Raw genomic sequence first — 20,308 nt, forward strand, 5'->3', positions numbered from 1 at the left:
CCAGGATTTCTCCTGCCTGGGGAATGGCACCGCTACCACAAAGCAGACTGTTTCTGTTTACTGTTCAGCTCTAGAAAAATAACATCACAGACAGTTTGGATAATAATTACCTGCCATTAATGACTGCAGGGGGTGATGAGAGCACCAGAACTCTTGTATTCTACCACCACCTTGCTAATGGAGAAGTGCCTTCACTGAGGGTTTCAGAAGTTATTAGCAATAACGACACCTCCACTTCTGGATGACCAACCAGAGATACATTTTTCCAAGGTTTTTAATCCAGATAAAATCCTTGTGCTGACCAGTCTGCCCTTCTTCATAAAGGGAGAGCAGATCATTTCACACAAATCGTCTTTACGCATCAACCCCTACAGCCTCTGGTTAGACCAGGTCACCTCTTTCCATAAGAGCCTCTCTGAGGCTCCAGTTAATGAAGGACCAGCCCCAGCCACTCCGTTAGGAGAGCTGCGTCTTCTCACCTCTTGAACTTTGCTGTTTGATCTCTCTGTTGCCTCTTAACCTTCCCTCAGATGAACTGAACAGATCGACCCCCTTTCATTTCTCACTAGGAGGCTTGTTTACCAGCACACACAAATCACAAGAAGGGAGAACACTCGGTATTTTCCTGCTTTCTGTACAGCTGCCTCCATTTCCCTGCCCGTAAAATGGATAGACAGATACACAGCCCTTCTTTTTGCAGGGTACCAGGATTAACTTGATTAATATGGAAGTTTTTTGAAGCCATGAGATGAAAGGGAATATTTGCAAAGTGTGCTGCTTTTCCAAATCCCCTCTAACAGACTTGACTCTGTCACTCATGTCACAGACATGCTGCTTTTCAACTTCTCTTCTCAGGGTTTTTCTCAATTATTAAAACCAAAACTCAATAAACCTTTATGTTGTTCACCTGGAAAAATGCCCCTTTCCTCTTTCTCAGAGAGCCTGAAATTTATGAACAAGTTCTGCTGCTGAAGCACTTTTTTTTTTTTTTTTTAATCAATGGTTTTAACATGGAGTTGGTGTAATTGCACAAATCCCCGAGTGCTCGCTGAGCCTCGTAACATGACTGTCAGAGGTCAATCAGAATAGCTGTAGGGGATGACTTTCTTCTTTTTCAGGCTAAACCTTTGAGGTAATTTATGCTCCTCTGGATCTTTCGTGATGTATGTAATATTACCGTCGTGTTCTCGGGTGGCTTTGGGCAGGCAAGGTAAGGAAGTAGTGCTCAGGAGCTGAAGAAGTGACTGGCAGGACAGCGGTCCAGGAACGATGCCCTGCACGCAGTGGGGCTGGGGATGCAGCAATACAGATGCTTCCTCCTACTTTGCTTCCCAATTAAGTTTTAATGTTGACTGAAGGTCCTTGGAGAGTGAAGTCATCTCTGTCCCCACGGCCTAAGCAGCACACTGTCTAGCCTAAGTTGACACGGCACAAAATATGGCAACAGCAACAATAACAAAAAAAAAAACCCCAGGACATTATATCTATAATCAGACCTTGTACAAATCAAATTGGCTTCCAGAAACTTCTAGAGCCGCATATGTAGTACTTGACAGGCACAACGTCACTTATGACTGTAAACAACCTGATTCAACACACTGAAGCACGCTCTTGTCTACCCTCCTCCAGCTGAAGTGTACTACAGAGCGAAGCAAACGCCCACAGCCTTAAGGCATCGTGGAGTAGGTGCAAAGCAAAACCAGCACAGATTATCTCAGAAACGAGCTGCTTCTGCTGTTTTGGAGATTTGCTAAGAAACAATGAAAAAAATTCTCTTTTTGCATTCATCCTTGTCAAAGTCTTATTTCAGGAAAGCATCTGATCACTTTCTAACAGATTTAGTTTTTCTTCCCTGCAGTATAGCTGCCATCGTAATGTCTCCGGGAGCAGAGCAGTTTGTCTGGGGAACAGATACTATCAGGATAGGCTGCAAAGTCAGAGATAGCGAGATAAGACATCCATGACATTTTACGGAGATATATACTGAGCCACAAATAGAGACAGTTGGTTTACTGTGCTTCTAATTGGGATGACACTAAGAGCTCTGGCTGGCCTCAGCGCACTTGATCGCAACCTTCACTTAATCTCATTTTTCTACCAGCTCAGCAACACTATGCAAACCCAATGTGAACCGTTTCTGCCTAACCCCTTCTTTAATCAGTCAGTCATTCCCAGGATTTGCAGCTAACAGCACCCATCAGGTGCTGTTACACCAGACCCTTTCTTGTCAATCACAAGGCACCTCCATCCCCACCAAGCTCATGAAGGCTCCATCTAAGACCTTCTATTGACGTTAGAGGACTTAAGATCTGATGGACTGTCACGCAACATAAAGGAGAAGGAAATCGTAAGCAACAGAGATGGAAAGGAATGAATGCCTGCAAATCATCTGTATACATTCCACATTACACAAATGTCTGCGTATCAGACATGAAGAACAGAGTAAGGCAAGCAATCTGGAAGCCTGTTGTGCTCCTTTCATGTCAGTCCCAGTTGCCACTTCAATACACAGACTTTTCTTCCACATCAACCTGACTGCATGTCTTCTCATAAAAGAACTGAAGACAGTCTTCAAATCCTGCTAAGTGGCACCAGAGACAGGTTGGCCTTAGGCAAATGCCAAGAATAAGGAATAGATATATTTTGTTTAGCTTGGGAATCTGATTCCTAGACGCCCTGTTCCAGCTGTATAAACTTCTTGAGAGCAAAAGTGGCTATTTAGGGCTGCTAGAAAAAGTCTTCCATCAAAAGGATCACAGATGCCATAGAAAGATGGATGCCTTCCATCTTCAAAACACAAGGCAACACAAACCGCAACAGTTCCCAAAAGCAACAGCCGAATGTGATAAATGACAAAGTGATTGCACTAGCAAGGTTAACCCTCAGGACCCAAATTTCTTTTCACCTGGAGAAGCAATCAGGCTTCCTTGGTACTGAGGTATTCAGATCAAGAGAAAACAAGGAAGACTGTCTTTGGGAGACCAAAGATGTTTTGGAGTGTACTGCCACTGAGTTGTATGCAACATTTTCTACTCCAGGCTCTATGGGTGGCAGGGCTTAGATGACTTAGTGCCAGGTCACCGTTAACTCAGTTTGATCAAAATGTGATGTCACCCTTCCTATTTTTTAAACGGACATTAAAATAATGATTAAGCAACATTTCTTCCAGCTCCTGCAGGAGAACATGATCTAGATGGCTTCCAACCCTGAATTCCCCTAGTACAAATGCTCTGAAACAGTGCCTGTTCTAATCCACCAAGGGTTTTCTTTCTTTTTTTTCCTGTATTGCCTTCTCCTACTTGCTGTTTTGTACCATGTTGTCTACTTTTTGTGAACCTTGCATGTAGAACGGTCTTAATCTATCCATATGCTAGACAAACACAGAAGTATTACATATTTCAGTGAACAGCAATTAAATTTCCACTCAGTTCAGAATCCAGGTTTCATCTGCCTTTTCACTGGTTACAAAAGATGAATATTAATGTCTATTTTCTGTAAAAAAAGCAGGGAGGAGGAACACAGAGAAGAGGGAACTGGTGTCTAGTTTGCTACTGTGAAGTTAAGAGTAAACTTATTAATTATAAAAGATGTACATGCACGAATGGACAAAGACCAACTGCAACACACTAGGTCAGCTTAACAAAATTAGAAATAGCATTTATAAATTTATATTGGATTTCAACAGAATAAGGAAAAACACATCTGAGGACAGCAACCAGTTTTGAGTCCACAGAAACATTTTGATTAACAGACTTGCAATGCTTTAGGGGAAGAAGATGCAGGGTGAAATGGGATGCGTGAATTAATCAAGTAATAGATGCCTAAATCCCAGGATCCTGCTCCCCCATAACCCAACATCACTCATTTCCTGTGTACCACTTCCCAAAGTAGAAATACTGCTATTCAACACACACGATCAGGATATACGTCAGCCTAAGTTCTCATCTACACCGACGTTCACTGGTAGTCGTATTATAAATAAATCCTGCAGAAAGCTAAATGAGAAACAGCATGGTCTAGTGAAAAGACACAATACACAGTGGGAAACTGAAGAATCTACTTCTACCTTTGGTAGCGATTTGTCAAGAAACAGAAAACAACTTGGTATCTTCATTTCAGGTTTCCTACCAGGACCATGGGAGATGACAGCAGTCAGTTAAGCACGGTGTAAATCAAGTCAACAGATGGATGTGGAGAGGACAGAATTAAAAAACCTATCACATTGGCCATATGATGCATAGCAGTCTCCGAAACCTAGTGTCTGGGGGAGAAAAACAGTGGGGGGCGTGGGGGGGGTGTTCTGCTTGGGTTTTTTGGTGGTGGGGGTTTTTTTAGGTGGGAACTGAAAGAAAACCAAAGAGATGCTGTGCAGCAGTTTCCAAGTTTCTTTCCAGTGAGAGGTCAGCACTCAGGAAGGTAAAATGAAACATGCCTCAAAAATCAAATGTCAGTGAACATGGGCATCCCAGGTCAAACACCAACTCAAGATGCTGAGTCTTGGCAGGAGGCAAAGGGTGGCTGGGGGCATCCCCAGAATGCCCTGAAAGCAAAGGCCACTTTTGAAAAGACAGAAAGAGGAAGCCACAAACCCATGCAACCAAGGTGGGAAATAGAGATATCTGAAAATATTTCAGGGATACAGAGAGGAGAAAACAGTTCAAAACAATCCCAACCAGTGACTAGCTGGAACATGGGCACGGAGCCAACTACTATGTAATCATCACCTAACTATGAAATCATTAGTCCTTGCCCCAAGAATAACCTCAAAGAAAAGTCAAAAAAACCCACAGTGGCCACATTTACTTACGCACCCATGCAAAACACGTAAGAATACTGCATCCGAATAAGTAGTGGTTGCCTTCTCCTCTTTATACAAATCATCTAGCTCATGAACAGGCAAGGAGGGCCAGCTTGAACACACCACCAGCCTCTGCTGACAAGAGCCCTTTTGACATTTCTATTCGTTGCTCTGCCCATTGTGCTTCTACGGTTACCCCAACTATGTATCTTCACCCAAGACTACAGAAGACTTCCAAACAATGGTCATGCCGTGAGATAAAGTAAAAGCAAGTAGCAAAAATGCATGTGCTCCAACAATAAGAAAATGCAGAAAGATCCTCGGGATTGCACTGGGTCCTGTGGCCACCCGTTGCGAATCACAGCCTGGAGTCAGCACTGGCTGTGAGCCACTTTTCCTGCCAAATTAAAGTGAATTTGCTGAAAAACCTCCATTGAACCTGCACTGGGCCACTGTACATGTTGGAGAAAAAAAAAAAAAGCGTGTTCAATTTTCCAACTCACCCACCTTCACCAAGACCCCCTACTGATGGAGAACATGGCTGAAAGGGAAAGGAACTACTATTAGCTCCATTTTGCAGGGAAGGTAAAGGGGCTTGTTAGGCGCTGTCAAGTTGGAGCAGCTGAGATTAGAAAGCTGGCGGGTCTCAGTCCTCAGTTCAAACGTCTTCTCTTGTTGATCCCTTGATTATTTCAAGTGGACCTTAACGGCACATCAATTCACTGTTCGCAGAATGACTTTCTGTATTTTTAAACCACAACGTGATCTCTCCAAGTCAGGAGGGAGGGTGACTACCATGGCTACCTTTATTTCCACTTTTCCTCTACCCAAATAAAAGCCATCAAAAAATCAGAAGTTTTTAAAGCCAGGGAAGCTCTTCAGTAGGTGCAAAGTCGCAGGCGGGTAAGGAATTGGTGGAGTTGCTTGTAACAAGGCAACAGGATGAAAATTAAGTAACGTGGACTGAAGAGGAACAAGCAATAGAGACGTTTTTGACCACAGACATTCACCAGAGGGACGTAGCAGAAAAACACAGCGACAAATTTGCCTAGGTCCTAGGAAAACACACTAACAACCACCCCTCATCAGCCGGGGAGGGGAGGCTCTCCACGATGGACTGGACGCTCCTGCCACATCTCCCACCTGCAGCAGAGTGCAGTAGGCAAGCACAGGATTAGCATAGCAGGAGAAAAGAGATTTCACGGCGTTTGAGGGCTTACAGGCAAGGACAACAAGAAAGCGCACACAAAGCATCGGGATGCGTAAATACGTGCTGTCAAAGGAGCTTGTCTTCTCCAGACCAGCGCCGCTCAGAATGCGTTTGCCGAGGAGACGGCAGAGACAGCCAACAGCATGAGGCAGCCTGCAGACAACTAAACTCATCACCTTCTCAGCTTTCTTTCACCCTAATGACAGATATATTTTGGGGTACAACCACCATCATGCTGAGAAAAACCGTATTGGTTGGGTCTGCTCTGACACAGCCTCCGATCGGTTATGAACCAGAGACCATAAAAAGCCCCGTTTCAGCTCATTTCCCAGCTTTGGTATTGTCCACCGCATACTTTGGGACTCCTCCTTCCTGCTGATAAGCTCGTGTAGCACATGATGGCACCAAAGGGAACCAAGTGCAAATATCAAGGAGAAAAAGCAGCTTTGCTTCAGCGCGTGACTCATGCAAGAAGAACGCCAAGCCCTGAACAAGCCAAAGCAAAACAGCTGACTATCAAACCCTGCACGTAAGCGCAAAGTTGCCCTTAAAAATACAGACTGCAATTTTCTTCCACCAAAAAAGCAGTTTGTATTTTTTCTACAATTAGGCACGTGTTAAGAGCCTGATGAAGACAGGACACACAATGTGGGAAGCAATTGTCTAAATATAGGTGCCAATTACCATCTGAGATGCCCTGTGAGCCACATGTGGGGCTGGTAGACCTGACTGGTGATGCACAGCCTTCTGGGCTGGCAGAAGAGTGGGAACCAGCTCCAAATTAAGGCACCTAAATCTCAATGTGTGCAAAAGGTATCTGAGCACCCACGGCTACTGGTAGAGACCTAAGTCAGTACAGTCAGTGAAGCCTGGAGTCAAAATACACAGGAGGTGCCTACTTTTCAGTAAACAGAGGGAGTGGAGGAAGATGACAGCTCCTGGGAAGGATAAACATACAACAGATTTTAAAAAATATTAAAATTTACCCTGAAATAGCTCATTTTCACCTCCCTTTTCTGCGCTTTATCTAATTCTACCCCTTTCCTCCTAATACAGTAGAAGAACTAAACAGGTGAGGTCTCTTCAGGTTGGGAAAAGAATGATGGGGTGGGGGAAAAGCCCATAAAATAAGATCCCACGAAGTCCTGAGTTGCCTGGAAAAGGCAAACCACCCCCTTTTCCAGTGCAAGAACTAGGGAGTAATGAAGCAAATCCAGGAGGAGACGGGAATGAAAGGAAGGAGATAATCCTCCATGTAAAGTCTAGGTAAGCAAGAATCCCATGGCACAGGCTGCTGTGTATGCTAAAATCTTACACAGGTTTCAAAAAGCAACAGGACTATGAGAAGAAGAAGAAAAAAAAGAAGAAAAAAAAAAAAATCCATCACGTGGTATTAAATGTACCACCTCTGACTCAGGGAACATAGGAAAACACTGGAGGAAGCCTTGCTCTGTTTGCCCTGTTCTCATGCTCTTCACAAAGCAGCCACAACTAATCACATAATGGGACTAGATTTGGTTCTCCTTGCATAGACACATCTCTGTCCTGACCCAGTTTGTCTCCTCATATGACAATACCAGAAGGAAATCCTTCAGGTAAGCACAGAACCGGACAGTTCAAGAGCTGCCAGGATACTTGAAAGTCGCCTCTTTTGGTCAACTGCTTTCCATGGCCATGCTGAGTATGCCTTCCACTCAACCCCAGTATCTTGGCCTTATAAACTAGGTTAGACCCAACCCTAAGAGCCATATTTCAAGATAACCATATTATCAAGAATCACCAGATCTCTATCACCCAAGAGTAAAGATAAATACTCAGTAGAAAGGAGAGAGCAAGAGCAGCACCAGGGGCCCATCAGTCTCCAAGGGCTGGTGGCTGAGCATCCTTCTGTGTTCAGGCAGGCTCAAATCTAAATCCATCTGTGCATTTATGAAGGTAAACAGTCTTTCGAGACTAAAGTCGGGAATGGGCACAAGGAACTAACAGATGCTAAGTTCACATCTGATGAAAAGTCTGCAAAAGATGCATCTGTCTTGTGCTTCGTTTTACTGCTCTTAACAGAAATACTGTAATCATGATGTACGATTGCACATCTGTAAAGGACGCACATGAATCGAGGTGGTGGTAAAGTATAAAAATGTTTAGGTCCCAAAAAGGTGAAGTGAGAGATGGACCCTGTTCTGCTGTATCTGCTCTCAGCCTGTGACGGTAGTGCCACAGCACCTTCATCACACAGGCATTCCTGTTACAACATCATCACACAGCACTGCAATACTGAGTAGAAACGCGTACTCCCACACATTATTTTTTTTTATTCTCTACCCAAGCTTGTCTAATATCACTGGCCCCATTTTTTATTGGTTTTTATTTTTTTTAGTGACTTGATTCTACATAAAGGATAGGATTCACATTTGAGGAGAATTGTTTCCTCTCGCTCTTTGTATGCATGCAGTCAGTTTTTAACTTACATTTTTTATCTCACAAACTTTTTCAGCCTGAAGAAAGCATCGTTCTGAAAATGAAATAAATAAAACATAAAATGAAGGCGACTCTGTAATGGAGTTGGGATGTGGACCAAAAGAACTTGTATTTCAGATATTCTATTGCACCGTTTGCTTGTGTTATATTCAAAGCTTTGGGAAGCCATCCAAACCTATACAGACACAAAATTATCCACGGAAATTACAACTGCAAGGTGCCAGTGCAAGCAAAAAGTGTTTTGATTGGAAAATGAAACTGAAAACTCAAGGATGACGCAAAAAGCATGGAATAGCTTGAGCAGGAAGAGAAATGTCCAAAAAAGAAATGGTGAAAGAGGAGATTTGATGCCACCCCCGCAAAAAAAAAGTGACAAAAGGAATGAACAAAGCCCTGGGCAAAAGTGAATTAGACAAATGTTGGAGGAGTTTCCATCCCTTCCACAGGTTTTTGGGTTTGTTTCCCCTCTTATCTCAGTGGAAGATCTAGGAGATTTCCAATGGGTTTGGCCACTTTCCTCCCTCTATGAATCAACCAGAGGGAAGTCCGAAGTCCTGAAAGCAAAGGAAGCAGAGAGAACTGGAGACCGTATGGGCCTTACGTGGCTTCAGACCAGACAAAAATGCTTGGCTGAACTGATCACAGCTGTAGGGCATAGCCACCCAACATGGACCTTCCCAAGGAATACAATGTCCATGTCCCCTCCCATCTTCTCTGAAGAGTTGCACCACTTCGGAGAGCTCTTAGAAGAGCCTGGGAGGAAGGACCACAGTGGCTGGTGAGTCCCAAAGCACAATAAAGCTCTTATGAAGACCCATCAGAAAAAGTCCAAAGGCACCTTAGTTTCCAGAACCATTTGCCAAGTTCACGGCTCCTCTTCTCCAGCATTTATATTCCCCTTGGTAAATAACCTGATTAAATCACATTTAACTTGGAAAAAAAAAAATCTTAAAAGACAAGTCAGCTATGCAAAGATGAAAATTCTAGCTTTAAATTTAAAGAAGATAGAAAAGCTTATTCGTTGTACCTTTCAAATCAAAACCCAATCTCACTATGTTATAAGGAAGGAAATGAAAACACTGCAACTGGAGCATAACTGAAATAGTTTAAGGTCAAATAAAAACTCAAACAATTCAGGCAATTAAGTTCATGGGAGCACAGGGAGAGTGCACAGAGTTGTGTCTAATGGGTTCGTTCTACGATGAGACGAGAAATACTTATTCAAATTGAACAGCACCTCTGTCTTTGTGCTGCCTTAATCCAAGGATTAAATTTGTTATCCACTAAAGGTATGAGAATCTGGCCCCTAATGATTACATGCTCATAAAAATCAGAAGATATTGTTGCTATTTCAACTAAGTATCATAAACAACTGCATCAATTAAATTTTGCCAGGTACTGTACATATTGCAGATGCTTCAGAATAAATTGTTTCATTGCAAAACAGAGTATGTGCAAGCTCCAGCAGGGATTGGTAGTCCCACTTTAAATTGCTCTAAGGAAATTGCTCCTAACAAGTGATAGGACAAGAGGAAATGGTCTCAAGTTGCTCCAGGGGACGTTTAGACTGGATATTAGGAAATTTTTCTTCATGGAAAGGGTTGTCAAGCATTGGAACAGGCTGCCCAGGGAAGTGGTTGAGTCGCCATCCCTGGAGGTATTTAAAGGACGTTTGGATGAGGTGCTTAGAGACATGGTGTAGCGGTGGTCTTGGTAGTGTTAGGTTTACGGTTGGACTCGATGATCTTAAAGGTCTTTTCCAACCTATACGATTCTGTGATTCTGTGAAATACATGCCTTTACAGGCCGTTATTTTGCAGGGAACGTCTTGAAATCCATTTTCAAATACTCAATTCAAAAAGTTGAGATAGCCGCTCTCTGCAGATAAAATTAAGGGAAACTATAAAAGAACGAAAGGCTAAAAAAAGAAATCTGGTCCAGATGGATTCCCGGCTGAATTCTATAAAATATTTACAGATCTTCTGTCACCAAAACTTACGTTTCTTTTTGATGAGGTGGAAACCAAAGGCTCTCCACCTGTCTTTTTTTTTTTTTTTTTTAACCCTCACAGAAGATATAATAATGTTATGTAGGGAAAAAAAAAAACAACACCAACAAAAACCAAAACGCACAACAGACTTTAATATCAGCTGTAATTACTGCAAGTGACTCCAATTAATCAATGTTGATTCTAAAATTCTGTGAAAAAGAGAAATTGTCCCTTTGCTTAATTTAGCACAAAGTTGTTCCCTAAATTCTAAGTTCAAGAGTTTGTTCATTAAAATAGACTTAGCTCAGATAAGCACAGGCTGATACCACCATCATTCACGTAATAAATTAACAGCCTAGTCCCATGGCACTGCTGTCTCTAGATACCAAAAGATACTTCATCATGTGTCATAAGGGCAAAGTATCCACTTTTTCATTTAAGATCAGGCAAAAAGTTCTCAATTTTCTGCTCCTAAAAACATATGTTCCATTTGCCAACATCCAGACTGCCGGATCGCAGCTCCCCAAGAAGGAGGGAGCAGTTTATTTATATACATCATATACAGATCAACCTCATATTTGTTGTGGTCCTGTAGATGATAGAGCTGACGAACATGGAGCAGCTCTTTCAACTGCAAATAATCCCGTTGGTCCTGGCAGGACTTTTGGAGAAGGATGTGACTGAGCATCCAGAGGTTGTAGAGAGGTGGGTATCAGTCTTCTCCCAGGTAACAAGCGACAGGACAAGAGGAAGCGGCCTCAAGTTGCACCAGGGGAGGTTTAGACTGGATATTAGGAAAAATCTCTTCAGTGAAAGGGTTGTCAAGCATTGGAACAGGCTGCCCAGGGAAGTGGTTGAGTCACCACCCTTGGAGGTATTTTAAAGCCGTTTGGATGTGGCGCTTAGGGACATGGTGTAGTGGTGGACTTGGCAGTGTTAGGTTAACAGTTGGACTTGATGATCTTAAAGGTCTTTTCCAACCTAAACGATTCCATGATTCTATGATATTAGGAATTCAACTTTTTTTCAGGGCATGCATCCAAGGCAGTGCTTGGTACTTGTGGATTTGATGTAAAAGGTAACAAGATGAAGGCAGTGGGATGAAACCAGGGGATGACGGTCCAGGCCACGGCTCTCAGATTTCCTGCTCAAGGCTATGCATCTTTGTTCTTCTCCCTGTCCCCAGTAAGGGAGCCAAAGATCTTACAACACATATTCCTTCCATAACAATGCATGCAATAAACCTGAATTTTGATCTCTGTTGGGTTTCCTCAGCTCTATGCTGCACAAATAACTAGCTCCTCTCATATACCTGCAGATTAAAAGGGGAAAACAAACAAACAACAACAAAAAACCCCCACACTGTGGTCTGCTTCAAAATCCATTTCACATATTACCGCATGAGATAAGAATTTACAACATATTAGATGTTAGGGGCGTATCCCAATTTTTTTTTAAGCTGGCCTTGGATTCATTTGTTCAATGCAGCATTATGTTTTTTCCAAGCAAAGGAAGACGACATAATGAATTGGTCTCCACTGGATGTTGACTTGACGAGCACTACAATTAATTCAAATTAGCATGCTGCCCTTCCTTTCCCTTCACACTTTCAGAAATGTCTCTCTAAACCAATCTATGATTACCAGTCATACATAAAAGCTTCAGAAAAATACTCCTCCACAAGCATATGGCAGAGCAAATTTGTCCAGCGTCCCAGGCTTTTCATGGCATTTATCTTGAAGAAGGTATTACACAGCTATCTAGATGTCTCTACATGTTGGCTACACTCAGAAAGATGCACAGAGCTATTCCTTATCCCATTGTGGTGTACACCATCTCCTTAGGAGAGCATCCTGCTCCCCGTAGATGCTTCAGACAGATGAGGACTGCCATCAGCTACCCAGCATCTCAGCTGTAACATTCATCCTTAAAGTCAAGGCTGTGCTTTCTAGGAGCTGTACTAGACCTCAGTCACATGCCATGGCAACCAAATTCAAGTGCACTTCTTCGAAACTATCACTTATTTTAAAAAAAAAAAAAAAAAAGAAAAAAAAAGAATAAAAAAAAAGAAAAAAGCAGCAAGTTTAGCTCAGCACTTTACGAACGACATAACTCCTATATTCAACGGCCCCTATTAAAAACATGGCAATAATCAGCACGTTTCCACTGCAGCCACACTGTTCATGGTGTTCCCCTATCTAAGGGTAGGAAGAGCAGAGCGAAGAGCACGTTAGCTGTCAAAACATAACAGCAGCCGCTGGCATGAATTAACCTTAACCAGTAAGGTATCCCTCCTGTACCAGGATACTGTCTGGGAGCACACCAAACCAATTCAGCCTCCCTGATTTAACAGCGCGACACTGGCGCTCAGGCACAGCGAGATGGAATAGCTCTTAAAATAACAACCTCAAACGATGTAATTTCATTAAGGCAAGCTGACCCTTGCTGCTTCTGCTCGTGTTCCTCTGTGGTATCGTTTTTCAGTGATTTAGTTCACTCTCCTGCAAACCTCCTTTTTCTTTCCGTCTTCCTAGTTGTGTATATACTTATAGATGAATAAAAAGAACACAGATAAACCCTCAAGGCGTTTCTCTCCAAGCTGGTCCAAACGGGAACACAAGAAGAACAAGATATTCTAAGTGTTACACTCAGCAGTTTGCAAGAGCGCGCACAGCCTTCCTTTAGTGCCTATTTAATTAAAAAAAAAGGTGCAAGAGCTAACAGTGTCTGACGTATACAAAGAAAACTCTTCTAGCTCAGCTGACGGTTCTGAGAATTCAAGGTTCAAAAGTTATTAAAAACTACAAAACTCACAAAAACGCCACAAGAAAAATCTAGCTTTTCAATTTGCAGGGTTAAAAATCTTCCCTATGCAGACAACTTGCAGGGTCCTGCAGTCCAGGCAGATAAGAGACCTTCAGAGAAGAGGCTGTTTTTTCTTCCTCCCTGCATCTCCTCACTATTTTAAGAAGCCTCACATCCTATCTCAACACCGCTGAAGCATCCAGATGCTACTCGGAAGGGGCATTATTTAAAACAAAATGCTCGTGTATGCCTAGTCTCTCTGTCTCTGAAGCCAACACAGATAAATTAAACTTGAAGGACTCTCAGGATCTGGAAACTCGGCACTGGCTTTACTTTGCAAAACCTGAACAGTCTGCAAGCTACCTTTTCTGAAAGGAGACGACCTGTTTAGCTTTCCCTAGCTCTTCTCCAGCAGTTCTGCACACACGAGTTTTTCCTTCAGTGAAAAACATTTTGGTTTTGCATGTATGTGAATCTCTGTATTTAAAATTACAACATATAAACTTAGATTAATTTCAATTTTATAAGCTAAATAACTTTTAAAATAACCCCAAAATGAGACTCCTTTCAGCATCTCTCTAAAATATTTGGATTTCTCACTATGTCTCAATATGATATTCTAACCACAGTACGGATTTGTTCATCTCTAAGACAAGCCTATAATGAACTGAACAGAGGCACAAGAATCCCAAATAAAGATAAGCCCCATCAGCCACTACCTAAAATCCTCTGGAGAGGGTAAGCACCAGCCTGTGGTTTCAAGCTCGGGGCTCCAGAGAGCTTCTTCCTTTCTTCATTCTGCCAGAAATCTCCACTACCGTAGTCCAACCCAACCTCTCATGCTATTTTACCCATGGGGAAAACCAGAAACCACATCCACCGTCCTTTGCAGCAATCTGTCAAACTTTTTCACTTAATGAAGTAAAATTCTAAAGCATTTGAATAATTTTTTGATGCATGACATGACTAAGTCAACCAAGACCTTTTCAGCCAACATTGTAGACGGGGATGCAAGCTTCATTACGGTTCAGAAGCACAACCATCAGAAAAGGCAAGAATTTCATAAAAAGGGTTGATTCAGTAAATCAGCGTCAACCTTTCAGACAGGACTGAGTTATTTCACCCATCAGCTCCTCAAAAGAGCAATCAGATGGTCACAATTTCTGTTCGCAGTCTAGACTGAAGGTCAGCTCTCCCATTAGGGAAGCTTTGATAGCCCCACATGGATGGATACCATCGAAACGTGGAGAGGCCTTTGCATACTCAAGACATGACTTTTCCAGGCTATAACCTCTTCGAGAGGGACCAGCAAAGCAAGAGCATTCAAAGCCACATGTGACGGTATTTCCACACCACAGACAAACCAAGCAGCATGCAGAATAAGACGACGCTAGAGAAGACCAACACTTGCCTATGAAGTGTAAGGAAAAATGTTCCCTAAAGGGACTTCAATCTGACTGGCATATGCTTGAAGTCTCCTGCTGCCAGGACTAAAACATCCCTAGAATTATTTAGTATTACAGCTGACAAGTTTCCTACCTCGGAAAGCATTGCGCACCACTCAAGGGAATTTTGTGTTAGACTTTATCGAGATAGAGAAGAGTTGATCAAAGAACTGAAAATTAGTGGCTGCTTAGGTAATCATGACTCGTTCACTTAAAAAAAAAAAAAGAAGCATTAAAAAAAAGCACCTAGAACAGTAATAGAAACCCTTGCTGGTTTTAAAAGGCCTGTTTTACAAAGGCATATAAGTAGAAAAAGAGAAGGGAAAACTGGATGTGTAAAAGTTGATAAAAATATCAACAACATGTAGGAATTTCACAGGTATCCCTTCCTGAATGTCCACGATTCTCAGTTAGGGAAGAAGGCAACTTCTTACATGGGGTAAAGAACTGTACAAACCACTCCAAAACCATATGCTCATATATGAACTTGGGGAAAAAAGAAAAGAAAAAAAAAAGTAGCAGTTTGGTAAAAAAAAAAAAAAAAAAAAAAAACAACAAAAACCACAAAAAACATACAAGAAAACTACTGCCAAAAAAAAGCAAATAAGTAAAAAAAAGAAAGGACAAAAGCTAACTTGCCTAATGGAGCTGGTACAGGACAGGACAGGAGAGACTGAACTCAGAAATAATTCAGAAAAATCAGGACTGTTTGTAACTTTTTTTTTTTACCTTTGGAAAATATCTGGAAAACATTCAAATACAAAATTTCACTGAAAGCTGGTGGAAATTATTGTCCACCCCATCAGTTGCTCAGGAAAGTTCAAAAATAGCAGCTCAGATGTGATTAAATCCAGCAAGCCTCAGTAACATAAGCACCAACTCTGTGAAAGAGCACGGCAAGCAGCGATTTGGCTCATTAGTGCTGATTTGTGACACCATTTGGAAAAAATCAAGGAAATTCCAGAAGAAAAGCTAATGTTGAATCAAAGCTAAAGGGAAAAAACAGATAATACAGTGCTCATTAATGGCCTGCCAGCCTAACAACAAATCCGGGAAAAGAAAAGAAAAGAAAGAGGAAAAAAAAAAAAAAAAGAAAAAAGAAAAAAGAAAAAAGAAAAGTAGAAACAGCTGATGTTGGACTCAATTATTAAAGGAGAATATTTTAATTTCCTGATGCAGTGGGCAATTTAACCCTTGCTTTCTCTGCAGCCAGGGGTAGCTCAATGCATTGGTTCTTCAGCTACTGGTAACCTAACGCCCAGCCATGAGAAACAGTTGGTAAATATTCAAATCAGTATGGATTTATGGAAACTATGGCTTATTGAACTCGGTGACATGTTTTCTTCCACCAGATCACAAGTCGCACTGATAAGGGTGACAACACTGAAGCCGGCGAGGCAGAGCACCATCCTGAGTGACCAAAGAAAACCAACACGTCCCAGCATAAAAACCTCATCAACCACAAGATATCAGGCTATGATTACCTGCATGCAACCACCAGAGATGGGACATGTTTCCAGAACAGTCCAACGGGGATGGATTCTTGGCTGGCCCTGGGTTGTTTTTATCAATTACTTTGTAGAAACAGTTTAAGGTCACACAAGGATCAGTGGAATTAGTTAAAAATGTTGTGCCAACAGGTCACCAACATGGGGAGGTCACTTCCACACTTCTTAGTCGTGGTCACATTGGGTCCAACTCTACTGCCAAGTTCTGTGAAACACTGACCAAGCATCAAAAGAGAATCCACAGAAATATTCAAATATTGGAAATGCAGAGTTTTTCCATGACTGTGATAATATTTATCTTAACCAAAGGTATACTTTGGTGCAACTTTATCTAAATGTTTATGTATCCATCATCATCGTACTGAAATAATCTTTAACTGGCTCTTTGATTAGCCAAACAAGCCAACTCACCATAGGTTGAACTTTAAACTTGATCACAAACTAGAAACCAGGTGAAAACTTCCATCAGGAGGGATCATTACCTTTGGAAAAATCTACTGTGGAGATTTTTTAATTTTTTTTTTTTTTTTTTAAAAGGCAATTAAAGATAATCTAAGTTTCGATTTCCCTACCCCACTTAAAGCTTTAGTTCAGAGCGAAAATAACTGAAGGGAAAAAGACTTAAGGTATTTGCTATATAAAAGGTCAGACTAGATAATGAGAGTGATTCCTTCTGGCTTTATAATCTGTTTCTCAGCTGCCACTGAAATCACTGGAGCTACACTCAGTGGCAAAGCTCAGCACAGACATGGATGCAAGGACCATAACTGCCTCGGTGGATTTTTTGGAAAAGAGAGAGAAAAGAGTTGGGGTGGCTTCAAGCAGTGTCACCCAGCCTCTCCATGGCTGCAAAGTACATAGCATCATCTTCCTTAGCATTTGGGCGCCATTTCCACAACATTTTCTCTAGGATGATGATTCTGCCACTGATGCTCCTGATCAGAGCTGAGCTAACTTGATTATCCTCTGGTAGCCCAACAGTATTTTGAATGAAACAAATAGATTTGGGGGACAACTGAATTTTCTTTGGGATCAAGTTTCTCCAGCATTACCTTAATTCTCTTTGCAGCACGGTAGGCTGATTGCAACTGTGACGAGCAGCTTTCCCCATCTCTGTCCTGCCCACTCATTTCACTTCTCTGCCTTTGCTTCTCCTCCTCCTGTCTCTCCTTTGTTATAGATACCAAATTAGCTGCTTAATTCAGGTGTCTCCTTTGAGGCGTCTTGTGGGGGCAAAGCACACTAGCCCTGAGCTTGCATTGATAGACCTTCTTTTGGTGCACAGAAACTACACATGAACACACCTGAAGTATTTTAGCAAGTAATAAAAATAGGAAAATATTAATAAAAATAATCCCTGAAGCAACCACCTGTCTTGGGAAGCCCACTAATCGTCATCTTTTGATAAATTACCTCCCATCAATTCCAGCGTCTGGAAACTTGCCCAATTCCTATTTTCAACTGAATTATGAATGTCTATGAAAATGAAAGCAGAAGCCTTTGAGAGGATGCCACTTCTTCCTCTACTCTTCTTCCCCCTTTCTTTTTTTTTTATAGCATTATCTTCAAACTCCATTTTGTGATGCTCTTTAAATCCAGTGTCAGAGTTCAGTCATCCAAGTCAGGAAGGGCAGAAGCCTTGGGTCCCGAGCACGTCCCAGCATGGAAAGGCTGCCAAGTAAACCTCTTTTCAAAACAAATTCTTTTGGAGGCAATTGCCTGCACTTTTCTCTAGCAAAATCATTGCTTCCCCTGGGCACAGGATGATAGAGCTGCTCTATATCAATCATATTTCCATTCCTCCTGCCAATGCGAAGTAGGAACCATAGGAAGGACACTAAAAACACTGAAAAGCTCCGTAAAATCTCCAGTTGACAAGAAGGGATAAGAGGTTAATTTAGACTAGGTTACTGCGACCAATTTGGGAACTTGTTCCCTTGGCACGCAAAAACTGCAGCTCCTAAAAGAAAGGAGCATGACCTACCTCCAGATCCTCCCCAAAACCCCAAATCATACAACATGCACGCTATCTTCCAGCACAGCCTTCCTGCTTCGCCTACATCCAGAAAGTTGTTCTTTGGTCCTCGCAGCAGCAAAGACAATTTAAGTGAAAACCTGATGTTCAGCAGAAAATTATGAGCTTACGTCACATGAATCCAGGAAAAAAAAGTCTCCTTTGCCACTAAGCTTGTCAGAGTTTCCAAGCCACGCTCTCTGGATCAGTAACCTCTCTTCTGGAGGCTCGTCTTGAACCGGTGGTTTGAGGCAACAGCAGTGCCTACCAACACATGAGCTTTTCTGTCTGAAGTCCATAAAAAAAGAAGTCATCCTCTTCCCCAGGAGCTATTTACATTCTACCCTTGCTTCTATCTTTGTGGAAATGTTTAAATTATACAAATAAATTGCATCCGTACTCTTCTCCATTAAATATTAAAAGGGTTTTTTTCTTTGTTTGGGGTTTTTTTTGCTATTTGATCTTTTTTTTTTTTTAATTTAGAAACAGAATGCAAAGAAACAACAGTGTTGAACTTTGCATTAGTGCTGCTCTACCTAAATTATTGTATTACAAACATACATCTTTCTTGTCTTTGCACAAAATTTGTTTGATAATCGGCGTTTACAATACTCTTGGTGTCTCACTTAGTACAGCGGTTCTTCCAAGAAAGCACAACTACAAACAAAAATCTCTTATGCAAGAAAATATAAGACCCTTAACATTATCTACTGTAGTAAATACAGCACTAGGAGGGGAAAAAAAAAAGGAAAAAAAAAAAGAAGAAAAAAAAAAAGAATAGATGCATTAGACCAGAGGATTTACACGTACAGAAACTTAGAAAATTTGGAAAGACAGAACCTATTTTAGGTCACAGCTTGAAATGACTGCTGGTTTCCTTCATTACAGCAGCTCTGGGACCTAGAAAATAGTCAGAGATGTTGTTACAGAGGGTTTGAATTTACAGCAGAGGTAAAAGGGAAAAGAAAGTGCAGGCTTGTCACTCTTTCTATACCTCCATGTGTAAAGATGCTCAAAGGATCCCAACGTCTGTATTCGCAAGGATCGGAGGAACACTGTCCTCAGACAAAACTCCTCAAAATACAGCTATACCAGACAAGGGGCAAAACGTGATCCACGCAGAAACTATCGCCAGCAGGACCCAAATGGGCGTCAAGGCCTGGAGGAATCAGATACAGAGGCAAGACAGCGGAGAAGCTGGCTCTCCGTGACGCATCAGGCACCAGGAGAGCAAGAAGGTCCCAGTTTGCAAACCACCGAGCAGAAGCGCAACCGGATGGGTCCCATCAGCAGGACTCTCCCACTGTCAAACCCATCTGCAGCTCTGCTCCCATCACACTGGGTGCCTTCACTGCCCTCTTTACCAATCTTCCCATTTCTGGGCCAGATCAACTCCTTTCCACACTTTTTCCATTGTCTTGCACCAACAAGGGCTTGGGCCCACCTGGATTTCCCAGGTGAGAAATCTTCCCACCCTGCTCTCCTACTTTAAGGGCACACATATTTATGTCCCAGTGGTGCCTGGGGCCCCAAAACCACCCACAAACCAGGAACCAAACCCAAATGAGTCCCAGCCTACCATCCAAACCATGCTGATCTACAAACCTTGATCTCCTCTCCCATTCTCATATGGAGATAGAGACCAGAAGAATTATTAAAAAAAAAGACATTGAGACACAGGACACTTGGCCAGATGGTGAAGAACATGCCACTGGGAAGCTCTGTGCTCTTGGACATCAGCCTGGCAGCCCGCTAGGTCCTTTCCATCTGTCAAAGCCCACCATGCCCATGCTCAAGTTGAGGGCTGCTGCTCTGGTTTTCAGCACAACAGCTTCGAGCTCGCTGCTCTGAGGAGTGCCATGGGATACTTAGAGCCTGAAAGGCGCAATATATAAAACCACTGTCTCATTTTATTCATTTTACAGCTGGACCCACTGTTCCAGAAGAGATCTCACCAGGCTGGGCAGCACATGAGCAACAGCTCAAGGGATATCCAGGGAAGGGAGGGGGACCTTAAGTCCCCAAAAAGAGGAAAAGAAAAGACAAAGTTCAGCCTTGCA

At 42.2% G+C, this 20,308-nt stretch overlaps 1 protein-coding gene across 6 annotated transcripts in view; it reads right to left on the reverse strand.

Annotated features, from left to right (window-relative positions):
- The window catches only part of TSNARE1 (t-SNARE domain containing 1), a 515,811-nt gene that overhangs the window by 409,388 nt on the left and 86,115 nt on the right, over positions 1-20,308 (reverse strand). The gene's annotated exons all lie outside the window — the stretch shown is intronic.

The sequence above is a fragment of the Mycteria americana genome, chromosome 2, assembly GCF_035582795.1.
Source record: "Mycteria americana isolate JAX WOST 10 ecotype Jacksonville Zoo and Gardens chromosome 2, USCA_MyAme_1.0, whole genome shotgun sequence".
Classification (NCBI taxonomy): Eukaryota; Metazoa; Chordata; class Aves; order Ciconiiformes; family Ciconiidae; genus Mycteria; species Mycteria americana.